This window comes from Meles meles, chromosome 2 (genome assembly GCF_922984935.1).
Source record: "Meles meles chromosome 2, mMelMel3.1 paternal haplotype, whole genome shotgun sequence".
NCBI classification, from domain to species: domain Eukaryota; kingdom Metazoa; phylum Chordata; class Mammalia; order Carnivora; family Mustelidae; genus Meles; species Meles meles.
In genome coordinates this window covers 14,423,902-14,437,774 of record NC_060067.1, presented here as the reverse complement: position 1 = coordinate 14,437,774, position 13,873 = coordinate 14,423,902, and the positions used below count along the sequence as shown (strand labels likewise).

At 36.1% G+C, this 13,873-nt stretch overlaps 1 pseudogene; it reads right to left on the bottom strand.

The window, feature by feature from the left end:
- Nucleotides 1-738: 738 nt before the first annotated feature.
- Nucleotides 739-2,072, bottom strand: LOC123937219 (annotated as a pseudogene).
- Between the last annotated feature and the right edge of the window lie 11,801 nt (nt 2,073-13,873).

Sequence of the window (13,873 nt, the reverse complement as noted above, 5' to 3'; positions counted from 1 at the left end):
TGTCAAGTATATCTCAAAGTTGAAAATACAAAAGAAAGATACATGATCAGGTATTTGCTGATTTCTCTGTTCTGTTTTCTTTGTGCTATACAATCATGATGGGCAGCAAAGAGAAAAAGATAGGGCAAGCATCTGACAGGTGCTAAAATTACAACCCAAACTAAAATAATTGAAATCAGACTGAGTCCAATGCCTCCTCATCCATATTTGGTTTTTTTGCTTGTTTGTTTTTCACTGTAGCACTTTATTTTCCTCACACAACGATGAGTTCCTGGGGCCTAATGTTTTCACATGACAGTAGAAAACCAAAATTTGTTATCCTCTCTTAAGGAATTAAGAATTGCATACAAAAATGTTACATAAATTAAAAGGATAAATGAATTTATAGTTTTAAGTGCAAACTGTTTTCCAACTCAAGGCAATTAACCACCCATGGTGTTCTGGCTGGAAAACATAGGTTAAGAAATGAAAGTGGGTCCTAAGTGTCAGACCTTCCCCACCCTGTCAGAATGGCAAGACAGAAATGACAACTCATTCAGGACTCTTCTCACCCTCTAGAGAAGTTCTGGAATAGGTACCTCTTATACATTAATAGTCTGTACAGATGAAGAAACTCATGGTCTGAGATTTTCAAACGAATGGATTTCTTTTCCATAAACATGGTCTCAACCTTAGCCACATAGTGACCTAGCAGTATGTATTAAGGAGTTAAATCAAATATATGTACAAGGTATTAAACATATACCAAGGGAACAGTTAACTTGGATACAAGTTCAAGATCAGTAACAATTTCTACAATCCAGTGCTGATATCAAATACAAGCTTCAAAGACAAATTTCTTTTCAAAGTCTTATTCCAGTTTCATGAGGCTAGCATGAGGTGTATACATTTGCCAGGGCAAATTTATACTTTGGAATTCACTCACAGAGCAAATGTTACACATCTGCTCACAGTCCATTTAGAAGCATTTATGGTGATGATGGAGGGGTCCAGTCCATCATATTCCTGCTTGTTGATCCACATCTGCTGGAAGGTAAATAGTGAGGCCAGGATGCTGTCCCCAAACCACATGGAGTACTTGCATTAGGAGCAATACTTTAGACCTTCATCATGCTGGGTGTCAGAGCTATGATCTTCTGTATCTTGTCGGCAATGCTGGGGTACATGCTGACTCCACCAGAGAGCACCGTGTTAACATAGAAGACCTTCCAGATATCAGCCCCACACTTCATGGAGTTGAAGGTGGTCTCATGGAAACCACAGCATTCCATACCCAGGAAGGAAAGCTGGAAGAGCACCTTCAGACAGCAGAATTGCTTATTGCCAGTAGTGGTCATCTTCCCATAAGATAGCTCATAGCTCTTCTCCAGGGAGGATGAGAATATTGCAGTGGACTTTTCCTTCTTGAAATCCAGGGTGACATAACAGAACTTCTCCTTGATGTCACTCATGATTTCTCATTCAGAGGTGGTGATGAAGCTGTAGTCACACTCTGTGATGATCTTCATGAGGTGATCCCTCAGGTTCAGGGCCAGCCAGGTCTAGATATGGGATGGCATGGGGCAGGGCACACTCCCCATCAATGGGCACAGTGTGGATGACCCCATCCCCAGAGTCCATGATGACACTAGTGGTATAGCTAGAGCATACAGGGACAGCACAGCCTGGATGGCCACATAACATCTATAGTGCTGAAGATCTAAAACGTGATCTGAGTCATCTTCTCACAGTTGGACTTGGGGTTCTGGGGGCCTCGGTCATGAGGACTGGGTTCTCCTCAGGGGTCAGGGCAACTCATTGTAGAAGGTGTGATGCTGTGCCTTCTTCGTGTCATCCTAGTTGATAACAATGTCTTGTTCAATGGGGTACTTGAGAATCAGGATGCCCCACTTGCTCTGGGCCTCATCACCCACATAGGAGTCCTTCTGGCCCATATACATCTTACTGCTCTGGTTTCAGGGTTGCCCGACAATGGACAGAAACACGGCTCAAGGGACATCATCTCCAGCAAAGCCTGTCTTGCACGTGCCAGACCCATTGTCAATGATGAGCTCAGTGATCTCTTCTTCCATTGCAGAGGTGGAGGCTGTAGAAGCAGAGAACCAGTGGTGGAAGAATGTGGAGTGTGGGTCAGCTGCAGCGAGTGAGAACTTCCAAGTTTCTTTTAATTGGAATCATGGACACTTAGTCTACTGTCACTCTTTTTTTTTTTTTTAAGATTTTATTTATTTGACAGACAGAGATCACAAGTAGGCAGAGAGGCAGGCTCCCCACTGAGCAGAGAGCCTGATATGGGGCTCGATCCCAGAACCCTGGGACCATGACCTGAGCCGAAAGCAGAGGCTTTTAACCCACTGAGCCACCCAGGCGCCCCAGTCTACTGTCACTCTTGCTAAGACTACCACTGAGAGAAAAAAAACAGGCTGGCACCCTCCTTTAAATATTTCCATGTTCAGTGCATCTTCTTTTATCAAACAAGATCCTTCACCTTAATTCTTTTCCCAAAGTTGAGATTATAAAATATTTGTCCTGTTAAGAGTGTCCTTTGTGTACAAGGGATGCTGCCTCTTTAAAGGTCAATAATAAACAGGAGAATTCCCACAACAAACTCCATGATATGATGATTGTGCAGTTGGTTCTCTGCGAGTTCTCCTCATGTTTCATTCTTGTCCTTCATCTTCATGACAACAAGATGTCTTCACAGGTATCTCCCTCTTATAGTCAAAGTAAATTGCTTACTGCATTGGCTTTCTACTGCCGTCATAACACATTACCACAAATTTAGCAACTTAAACATCACAAATTTGTTATTTGATATTTCTGTAGGTCAGAAGTCCTACACAGAATTCAGGATGTCAACAAGGTTGTGTTCTGCCCTGACTGTTCTAGGGGATAATCTGTTTTTGTGCATTTTCCAGCTTTCAGAGATCTGTACATCCTTTAGGTTGTGCTCTTCTTCCTTCATCTACAAAGCCAGCACCATTTCAATTCTTGGACCCTTCTTCATTGTCACATCTGTCTCTAACCTCAGCCAAAAGAGGTTCTTACTTTTAAGTACTCATGTGACTAGATTTGTTCAACTGGATCATCCAGGATAATTTCCTATCTCAAAGTATTAATTCCTAATCACAACTGCAGAGACCTTTTGACTCTTTGTCATGTAAGGTAACAATATACACATTCCAGGGATTGTGTTTGGACATTTTTAGGGGTTTATTTTTCTGCCTACCACATTCGCCGTGACACCTTCCAAATATGGGAAGTGCTACATGAGATGCCAAGTAATATAAAAGCAGATGCAGAATTCCACACATACACTTAAAGAGTTAATAACATAACTCATGTATTTATTGATAATGTCACAAATTTCTATATACCAGTATGACAAATTTCCTTCTGATCAGTATGTACCCAATATAACAATATTTGATTTAAAATAAAACATTAGGGGCGCCTGGGTGGCTCAGTGGGTTAAGCCTCTGCCTTCAGCTCAGGTCATGGTCTCAGGGTCCTGGGATCGAGCCCCACATCGGGCTCTCTGCTAAGCAGGGAGCCTGCTTCCCCCTCTCTCTCTGCCTGCCTCTCTGCCTACTTGTGATCTCTGTCTGTCAAATAAATAAATAAAATCTTTAAAAATAAATAAATAAAAAATAAAAAATAAAAAAAAATAAAACATTAATATTTTATAAGAAAGGCCAAGATTGTTCAACCAGTTTTCTAAAAAATGGATCACTTGGAAACAAACACATTTATCTCCTCATCTTAGAAATCATTAGAATGAATGAAGATGTAAATTATAATAAAATGATCAAAGGGAAGGCTGGCTGCATCTGGCTCTCTGCCTTAGAAGCACTGGGATGCCCTTCTTTCCATTTTCAGGGATAATCAGTCCCTCAGGGACTGTCTTATGCTAACGAAAGAGTGGAGACTGAAGGAAAAAAACAGATTGCAATTTTATTAATTAAAGTGAGAAATAAAGTTGTCACAAGCCCTGAAATTCAGAACTTATGTCAGATCAAACAGCAGATCTTCATACTGGAGCTTTGCTATATGGAAGTCATCATCAGTGGCCCCTTTATTGCACTGACTTAAGAAATAATTTTCCCAGTGGCATAATGCTCATGTACTATATAAGGAGCTCCTCTTAATTTTATTGTATGATATCCACCTCGGATTCCCAACGCCAACATAAGTGAGTTTAAAATGAGAAAAAAAAGTCTCAAAAATAATTAAAACCATTGGCTCCAAAGTGTCATGTATTCCTTCAGTTCAAATTTCATTAAAAGAGAAATATTCAAATGGTCTCACCTATATGTAAGGAGGGGTGAGAAAAATTAGTCCTTGTCTGGGCACAGCATGTTAGAGCCAGCATGGGCAAGGAGAAACACAGAAAGACATGGAAATTAATGAAATCCTAGTCTCTCTTTAATCATGCCTGCAACTTAGAGTTTTTCTTCTTTTCTTTTTAATCACCTGCCTTGTTGTCAGTCATATTGGAGAGTTTAAGACCCCTTCGTCCTAACATATCCCACATACACATCCCCTGAGGTTTGCACCTTTCAATGCACAGTATCTGAAAATAAAATAGATGGTTAAGTTGAGATTTTAATTTTTCATCTACTGATTTTTCTGAAGAACAGGCTTACACACACATGCAGTAAGGAACTACAAATGACTTAGCCCCTCGGATACCTCTATTATTTAGACTCCTGTTTATTGGTCTAGTAAGAAAGCTAAGAAATGTTTTTCATTTTGAAATGCCACAGATATCTTCAGGTCTCATGGTATGCAGTTCTTCCCATCATTCAATCTCAATGGTTTCTTTTTCCCTAAGAGATTTTAGTCTATGACTTTGAAGGCTTTTCTGTTTCCCCACTTTGGATTAGTGGTAGTTGAATTAGTGTTACCTTCCTAGACTTTGAGTCTATCTTTGTAAAAGATCTTTCATTTAATCCTTACAATTACAGATAGAATTTCTAAGTCATATAAACGTTTATTCCCTTTCTAGACTTTTAAACTTTGCAAGAATCGGCTTTTGAAAAATATCTATGTCCAGGGTGCCCTGCGTACGGCTCCCTGCTCAGCAGGAGGTCTGCTTCTCCCTCGCCCATTCTCCCTGCTTGTGTTTCTGCTCTCACTCTCTGTCAAATCAATAAATAAAATATTTAAAAAACTATATCTATATCTATATGTAATCTATATCTATACCATCTATATCTATATCTATATATCCAAATCAAAGCAGTTGCAAGTAACCGTGTATGATGCTACTATTGGCAATTCCTTTAATGCAGGTCTGAGCAAGCCTCTAATTTTTGCAAAGTACTGTGTTCCTCTGAGATAACAAAAGGTGCCCAGTTTTTTTTTTAATAAATGCATTTTTCTTAATTAGTTTGTGCACTCTTTTCAAATAAGATCGGAAATGTGAGAGGCACTGGGGAAATATATTGTTTATACCTAAGAGAAACTGGAATAGTGTAAGACACAGAAATGCTTTTATACAATTGTTTTTAATCTAACTTTGGGGAAAATGAGGACACACTTGGGAAACTCAATAGAAGAGTTAAATGTTTCAGATGATGGTGGGCTTTTCTGTTTATTATGATTGCTTGGGGGAATAAGTTACTTTGAAGCACATAAAGGCATCATTCTATCTAATCCTGGATAACTTCTAAAAATAAATGACCATTACTTGTGGTTCAGATGTTCATTCCTAAGCAATAAGACTGGATTTGAAAACTTCTACGGTGTTGAAATAAATGAGCAATATATTTTTTAAATATTTTATTCATTTATTTGACAGAGTGAGAGATCACAAGTAGGCAGAGAGGCAGGCGGGCGGGACAGGGGAGCAGGCTCTCTGCTGAGCAGAGAGCCCGATGCGATGCGGGGCTCGATCCCAGGACCCTGAGACCACGACCCAAGCCGAAGGCAGAAGCTCAACCCATTGAGCCACACAGGCACCCCGAATGAGCAATATTTTTAAACTTTTCTTTATTGTCTTCTTCTCCATGATCAATCATCTTTCTTCTGGAATCTCAGTGGGTTCTCATTATTCTCCCAGAAATAATCTTATCTTTGTTTCTAGTATCTTCAGCTTTCTATACATTCTATTTCTTCAGTATTACCTAAGGTCTATTCTACAAACTAGGTAGAAAGGTTGAAGAGGCATGAATCAAATAATAAAAGTTATAGTGTCAGGGGAAATGAGATGATTTTGCACTTCCTGAAATCTAAAAGCAGTTTATAGCTTTTTCTATTGTACCAGCCTGAATTTGATCACTTAATTACAGTGCAGTATTCTTACAAAAGGCCCATTAACCAAATAGAGAAAAACCAAGAGAGTTTGAGTACTGTTTATTCAAAACCTTAAAAGGACAAATAAAATGAAAGAATCACCATAAATCATCCCAACCCTGAATTCTCTCAGAGCCTTCTCTTGACATGGTAACAGGGTGACAGGCACACGCGTACACACACACACACACACACACACACACACACACACACACACGAATAGCCTGTTTTTGGTGATTTTTCCTCTTCCCTTCAGGTTTTCTATTTACATTCTCACGTTTAATTTGTCAAATCAAGTGGATTAGAATTAAATTGTAAATAAGATTTCTTTATTTTCTCCCTGAAGCAAGATGAACATGATTTAAAGCATGTTCACTGCTTTAGCACATCATGTAATAAATTTGGTTTAAAAACTAAATTCATGCATGTTTTCTAAACAAACTTTTTAGACTAAGAAAAAAAAAGTCCTCTTCCTCTAATAAAGTTTTCTTAAATTTTCACTACACTTCAATTTACTTTCTTCCACTTAGATTGTGCAATGAGGAATGGGACTGCACATATTCATCTATAATTAACAATTTATAACCTTCTTTGGAGGCAGAGATCTGATGAAGTACGCAACAAGACATTGAAACATGATCTGAGACACACTTTTCAACAACACAACATTTATACCTGGGATTTTTATTGAAGCTTTTCATTAAAAATAGTCTTTATTTACAATGAACTCAGAAAACGGAGACTGATATTCCAAAGAATCAAGCATTTCCATCCTACAGTTGAACAGTAACAGAAATGTTTGCATCTGTAATTTCCTTTAAGCAGTTTAAAATATTTTACAATTAAAATATTTTTTAATTAACATGATTATGAAATATTTAGAAAATTTCATGTTTTCTTTTAAAATTTTTATGTAAGTGTTGTCTGCGCAAAGACTGAGAATGATCGTAGTGACTGCCACTCCACATTTACTGGAGTAAATTGTAAAGGGTGACGTTTTTTCAGCTTACAGAAAGTATACTGAAACAGCAACATTTTAGTGCTATACAGTACCTTACCAAATGAGCACCTTCATTGTTAACATAATAACACAATGGCCCAGAGAATTTAAGGATTTCACCAAATCATAAAACTTGATTATATCTCAAGTCTCTTACTTCTTACCAGGGTTGAAAGCATTCAGCTGCTCGGCTTTAATACCCACTGGGAAACTGGAAATAACATTTGTATCCCTTTTATTACATTTTCTCCTACCTTCCACAAGTTAGGCAAACTGTACATTGATATTCTACCATTTCCCAGAGATCCGCTACTTTATAAACAACATTATCACCTGGAGATGATGTCAAAGATGTCTTCCACTCCCTGAGGAATTAAAAAGCTACTGACAATAGAAAAGACCAAAAAAAAAAGTTTGAATGACAAAGCCATAATCTTAAAAGTTATCTTGCTCATCTTTCCCACTGCAAAGGGTGACTTAACAAAGATAAACATCCACATCTATTAAAATAATATTATTCCAGGGAAAAAATATTCTAACCCCTGGTAAATATCTGTCTTTCCCCCTGAAATAGTGTCTAATAAACTAAGAAGTTTGGACAGACCCTCTCCATTGGGTATAAAAAGATTTACCAGAGTTTAACTTTTTAATCAAAATAAAAAATTAGCATGTTATCTATAATCTACCATACATTCAGTGCTTACTAAGTGGTAGTAGACATTTTTCCAAGAACTTTCTTTATATAAGCTTGCTATATCTTCCTAAATAAACTTATTAAGTCAAACTATTACTGTTTCTATTTTATAAATGAGAGAAAACTGAGACACAATTAGCTGAATCTCAAGTACCACACAGTGTCAACTCTTTTGGACACTGCTTAAACTCTGTTTCTTTATTGAACAAATTAACTATATAATCTAACACCAATTATACAGATTTAGCCACATTAATAATGCTCAACAATATTAATAAGCATGCTATAAATGCTTATTAATTGTCCTTGCTTGGGAAATAATACACAGGTTCCTTCCTAAAATACTAGAGAAATGAAAGGCTATATATAGTGTATCCAGCTTAGTTAGTTCTTTTTGGGATATTTCAACTTTTGAAGAAGGCATATAGAAATATAGAGTTATCTACATCTAAATAGGTAGATATTTTCATATAGATATATCTGTATGTATATATACAGATATTTCATACACACACACGTACACAAACGGGGACAGAGAAAGAGAGAGAGACATCAGGATCCCAGACAGTTAATTTGCACAAGAACTATACTATCGCATTAGGAATAATGTGCAACACTGGGCTCTCTTTCCCTGTATGTCTGAAGCATCCTTTACTAGTGGATGAAAGACTGATTTGGCTGCAGTTAGACAAACCCAGGTGGCTCCCTGATGCATATCGTGTGCACATATTGCCGAGCACCTGCTGAATATTACTTCATTCTGTTCTTCTCTGTAACAGCCCTTTAACCACAAAATTAATAGTGTACTCAGAGGTGTACAAATGGAAACTTAGCACACATTATTTCAAATTGTTATTATTTCTTTCACATCGGCTTAAAAGTATTTCACCATTTTGGGGCCCAGAACTGGTACATTTGTCTGGTAACACACGGTCAAGCAGAATCATAATTTTCTCTCTAATATCTGGTGTAGTTACAATTTCCTTATAAAATATGCATCCCTTTGAGTGGAAAAATTCTAAGTGGTAAATATAAATGACTTTTTGTGTGATTTACTCTTTCTTTTTATGATTCTTTTAAAGTGCCCTATTAATATAGATTTATTAATATGGTGTGGGTTGGGTCCACAGAAATGAAACTTAATTGCATTTTGGAATAAAGAAAAAAATGTTACAAAAATCTAATCAGTGTTTATAATATGTAGTTTTATGTGACTCACTGAAAATCCATAGGAATATAGGATATATGAAAGAGTCTGTGTAAGGAATATAAAGATGTGTTTGGCTATTGAGCTCAACACATAAATTTTACCTACTAAAAATTCAATTCATATAATTTTTATTAATTCTAAATTACAATAATATAAAATTATAAGTTGAAGTAAGCAATCTATAACTAACATTACCAGCTGTTATTAATTTACCTTAAATATTTAATGAGTTTCTTCTATAATTATTCTGATTCTAGATTCTAGTAACAAACATGAAAGATAGTGGTCCTCAAAGAGATCCTCGTCTGTGGAAAGTTGGGCAGGTATAAATAGATGAAAAAGAAAATATAAACAGATAGTTGACTAGGAAATTCAAGGGAGTTTCTTGGAAGACTGAGACTCCAGTGTAAGCATGATTATAACTCAGATTATTCAGTCTATCAGGAAAAGATGACCAAGAAACTAATGATATTCAGACAAAGCTAATTATGCCACATACCAGCTCTTGAACTCCATCATCACAAGTGTAGAAAATCGTCATCTCTTAGATTTACCTTGGGTTGCTTCTTGCGAAATAGATTTTGGTATCTTTGTTTCACCAAGTGCTACTTCTACTCATTTTAAGTGAAATTTTGAGAGAAACAAACATAGTGCTTGTGTGGGTTAATACAAACTTTATTAATAAATATTTTTTGCTCCTCCAGTGTGATCTCATGCTAATATTCCTAAGCACTGAATACAAAATTATTCAAGTAAGTTAATAACCAATCATCCAGCATGATCCTAATTAGTTTGTGAACTTACCTACAACTGAGATATAACACTTGAGATGGAAGCACCTGCTGAACCCTGTGATGAGGAGGTATCTGTGTTTGGGCACATCTCCAATACTTAATTAACCTGTCATCTTTTATTATGTCTCTGTAAAGCATCTAAATCTTGTACAAGGGAAACATGCTAAAAATATTTCAAAACCAAACCTACCATTCATTTAAGGTTAGTCAAATATGGGCATCATATAATTTTTATACATTACAGTGTTTTTCAGCTTTTTATGGTTAAAGTTCAGGCAAGTCCAACTCAGAGTAATTTTAAATATATTAAGCAAAGCAAAACTCAGAAAGATGTGATTCTACTTCACTTGCCATTTCTTTGTAATTATTCTTTTCAGCTAGGCTCAAAACTCAGAAGTGACATACTTTGAGCAATATTTTGCCTGAAAGAGCCTGGACTACAAGTACATTCAGAATGATGACATAGCATACTTTAATTACGTAATATGAGGTCCTATACAGAAGAGTTCTATTTCACTAGAATATTTATCACTATTTTATGTGTGTGTGTCTGTATGGTGTGTACAATTACCAGTTCAAATAAGTACTCTATTTCAGGAGTTGCTCGTGAGTATAGAACCCTAAGGTAAGTTTGGATTCAGGGTTCTCTAAGTGACGTGGTACTTAACTCAGATATGACATTTTAACTAAAGTAAGCTCACAAAGCCTATCTATAGGTAATTTTTATTAAAAGCTCTTAATTTGTCTACTTGCTCCTGAATACGCTTTGGACAAAGCATAATATTTAGAATATAATTAATATTTCCCTAGCCAAGATATTTTTAACCAATCGTTCTTTTTATTCATTGAAATTTCTATCAATTATTCTATGGTAATAGTCCATTAAAAAAATTAATTCCCAGTTACTAATCCAGACCAGGTGGTGACCAGGAGAGTAAACTGGTTGTGGCTTTTTCTGAAAGAGACAGGTAGTCTCAGTATTTCATAGAAGACTCGTCCATAATTCATGAATGTGCAAATTTTCCCACTGCAGAAATATTTGTGTTAAACAGAGCACTTGTAGATGACATTTGTGGCAGGTGAAAGCTCATATCTTTTAAAATGTGAAATTTAATCTATTATAATCTGATTTCTTAAACATATATTGTCTGCTTTTTCTTTCCTTAAAGCTAATAGTAGTAATTACTATAATTAAAAATACACTTGAATGTATGGTATCACCTAAATTAATGTTACATATAAAAAGAAAAAAAGGGGAGGTGGGCTCCCGAGTGGCTCAGTCAGTTGAGCATCCAATTCTTGGTTTTGGCTCAAGCTACTATTTCCCGGTGGTGAGATCAAGCCTCACATCCGGCTCTACACTCGGCTAGAAGTCTGCTCAAGATTCTCTTTTTCTCCCTCTCCCTCCACCCCTACCCTGGCTTGCATGTTCTCTCTCTTTCTCTCTAATAAATAGATCTTAAAAAAAGAAAAGAAAAAGAGAATGAATAAATCCATTAATTGTATAAATTGTACAAGAACATAAATTTTCCTAAGTTCTATAAATGCCAGTACCAACACATTGTAAATGTAACATACAAATATGTCTCTGACATAAGAGTCGGGCGTTTTCCATTATAGGGTGTAACTCAGTAGGATTTTTACTCCTAGAAGTTACACTTCAGTATTCAATCAGTAGATTACTATTTCTGCTCCACGATGACTAAAAAATTACGTAACTCTTCCAAATTCAACTTGCCACCATATAGAACAGTATGAGGCTCCAAGAGTTTTGACTTTTGGCAAAATTTTAAACTGCAAATGTACCACCACTTATCTGGAATTGTTTACCTTTTTATAGTAACTTTTGCCTAAAACCAGAGCATGAATGAGATGCCACAAATTAATACAATGCTTTGCTCCTCATCAAATGCAGATGATTTTTTACAAACCAAACACATGATTCAATAGACGACTAAATAATAGAAACTATTTGACACTATTTATTTAAGTATATATAATTCAATTTATTAAATTTCTAGGTTTTCCAGATATTAGAAATAGTTAATTTGGATCTTCAATGAAATGAATCTATTAATCATCAGTTCTACTGACCTTTTTGAGATACTATAATTCTTCAATGGACTTTCAAAGTTCCAACATGTTAAGGCCAAATGTGATGCACATAATAGGTGAATAATAAATATTTTTGAGCAAATAAATGTAAGAATCATAAATGGATATTTCAGTTTTACACTCACTTCAGCAAAACTCATAGCAAGTTTATTTAATCACAAGTGATGGAAGCTGCTATAATTATATTGAGGTAGAAATCTCACTTAGCTATAAGAGTACAAGAAGAGAAAAATAATATGGAACAAATCAAAGTTATGTTATAAAATGAAAGGTCATATCATGAGATATCCTCACTAAATAACAACAGATGTCAAAATAGACCCAAATACTGATAGATTCTATTTAACCAGAGTATAATCAAAAATAATTTTGAGGGGCACCTGGGTGGCTCATTGGGTTAAAGCCTCTGCTTTTGGCTCAGGTCATGGTCCCAGGGTCCTGGGATCGAGCCCCTCATGGGCTCTCTGCTCAGCAGGGAGCCTGCTTCCACATTTCTCTTTATCTGCCTGCCTTTTTGCCTACTTGTGATATCTGCCTGTCAAATGAATAAAATCTTTAAAAAAAATAAATAACTTTTTTTTTTCATTTTATTTATTTTTTTCAGTGTAACAGTATTCATTCTTTTTGCACAACACCCAGTGCTCCATGCAAAACGTGCCCTCCCCATTACCCACCACCTGTTCCCCCAACCTCCCACCCCTGACCCTTCAAAACCCTCAGGTTGCCCCAACCTCCCACCCCTGACCCTTCAAAACCCTCAGGTTGTTTTTCAGAGTACATAGTCTCTTATGGTTCGCCTCCCCTCCCAAGTGTCCATAGCCCGCTCCCCCTCTCCCAATCCCACCTCCCCCCAGCAACCCCCAGTTTGTTTTGTGAGATTAAGAGTCATTTATGGTTTGTCTCCCTCCCAAGATGGGATTGGGAAAAATAAATAACTTTGATTGAAAATTATTATAAAATTTTAATTCTCATAACAGTTTATAAAATTTCTAAGAATAAATTTAGGGTTTATGTATCCTGTTATAATAGTGAGGTAGCTTTCCCAAATTTTGATTCCAATTAAATATTTATTAGGTAGACAACAATGATTCCTGTTATCTACATATATTATAGTAGAGTATAATTAGTATTAAGATATAAATAATTTATATTTTCTTATCTTAGATTTTATATTCCTTATCCTTCAGGTCAGAGAAGCATAAGAAAATGCATTTATAATATAATAGTTTATCTAGATAATACTTGAGAATAAAGCACTTACATTTTTTTAAAAAATTCACCTATTCTGCACAAGATGCAACATTATTTGGTTATTGGCTATAACCTGAATTTGGGAATTGCTTTCAATTGTCAATATTTATTTCATAAGACTACATCCACATTTATATCTATCCCTGTATATTTACATACAAATAATTGAAACTAATTCATTAAATACCTTACACTATTTGTCTTAAAAGATTTTAATGGTTAAAAAACAAAATGACACTGTCTTTACATAGAAAACTATGTCATGGCAATTAGTTAAAGAAAAACCAGTAAATTTTCTGGACTTTATTTTCGTCAGTAGAATCAGTTGCATGCTTTGGTTCCTCACCCCTACAACCTGCCTTTGGGACAAAGGCATTTCTGCTGGCACTGTCAGGAATATCCTGGAAGGTAAACTGGAGCTGCCTCACCCAAGGTTATACGTCTCCCTTGGAATAGTACTTATCCAATGACCTGTCAGAAGTGAGAGTAAAACACCCCAAGCTCATGCTTTA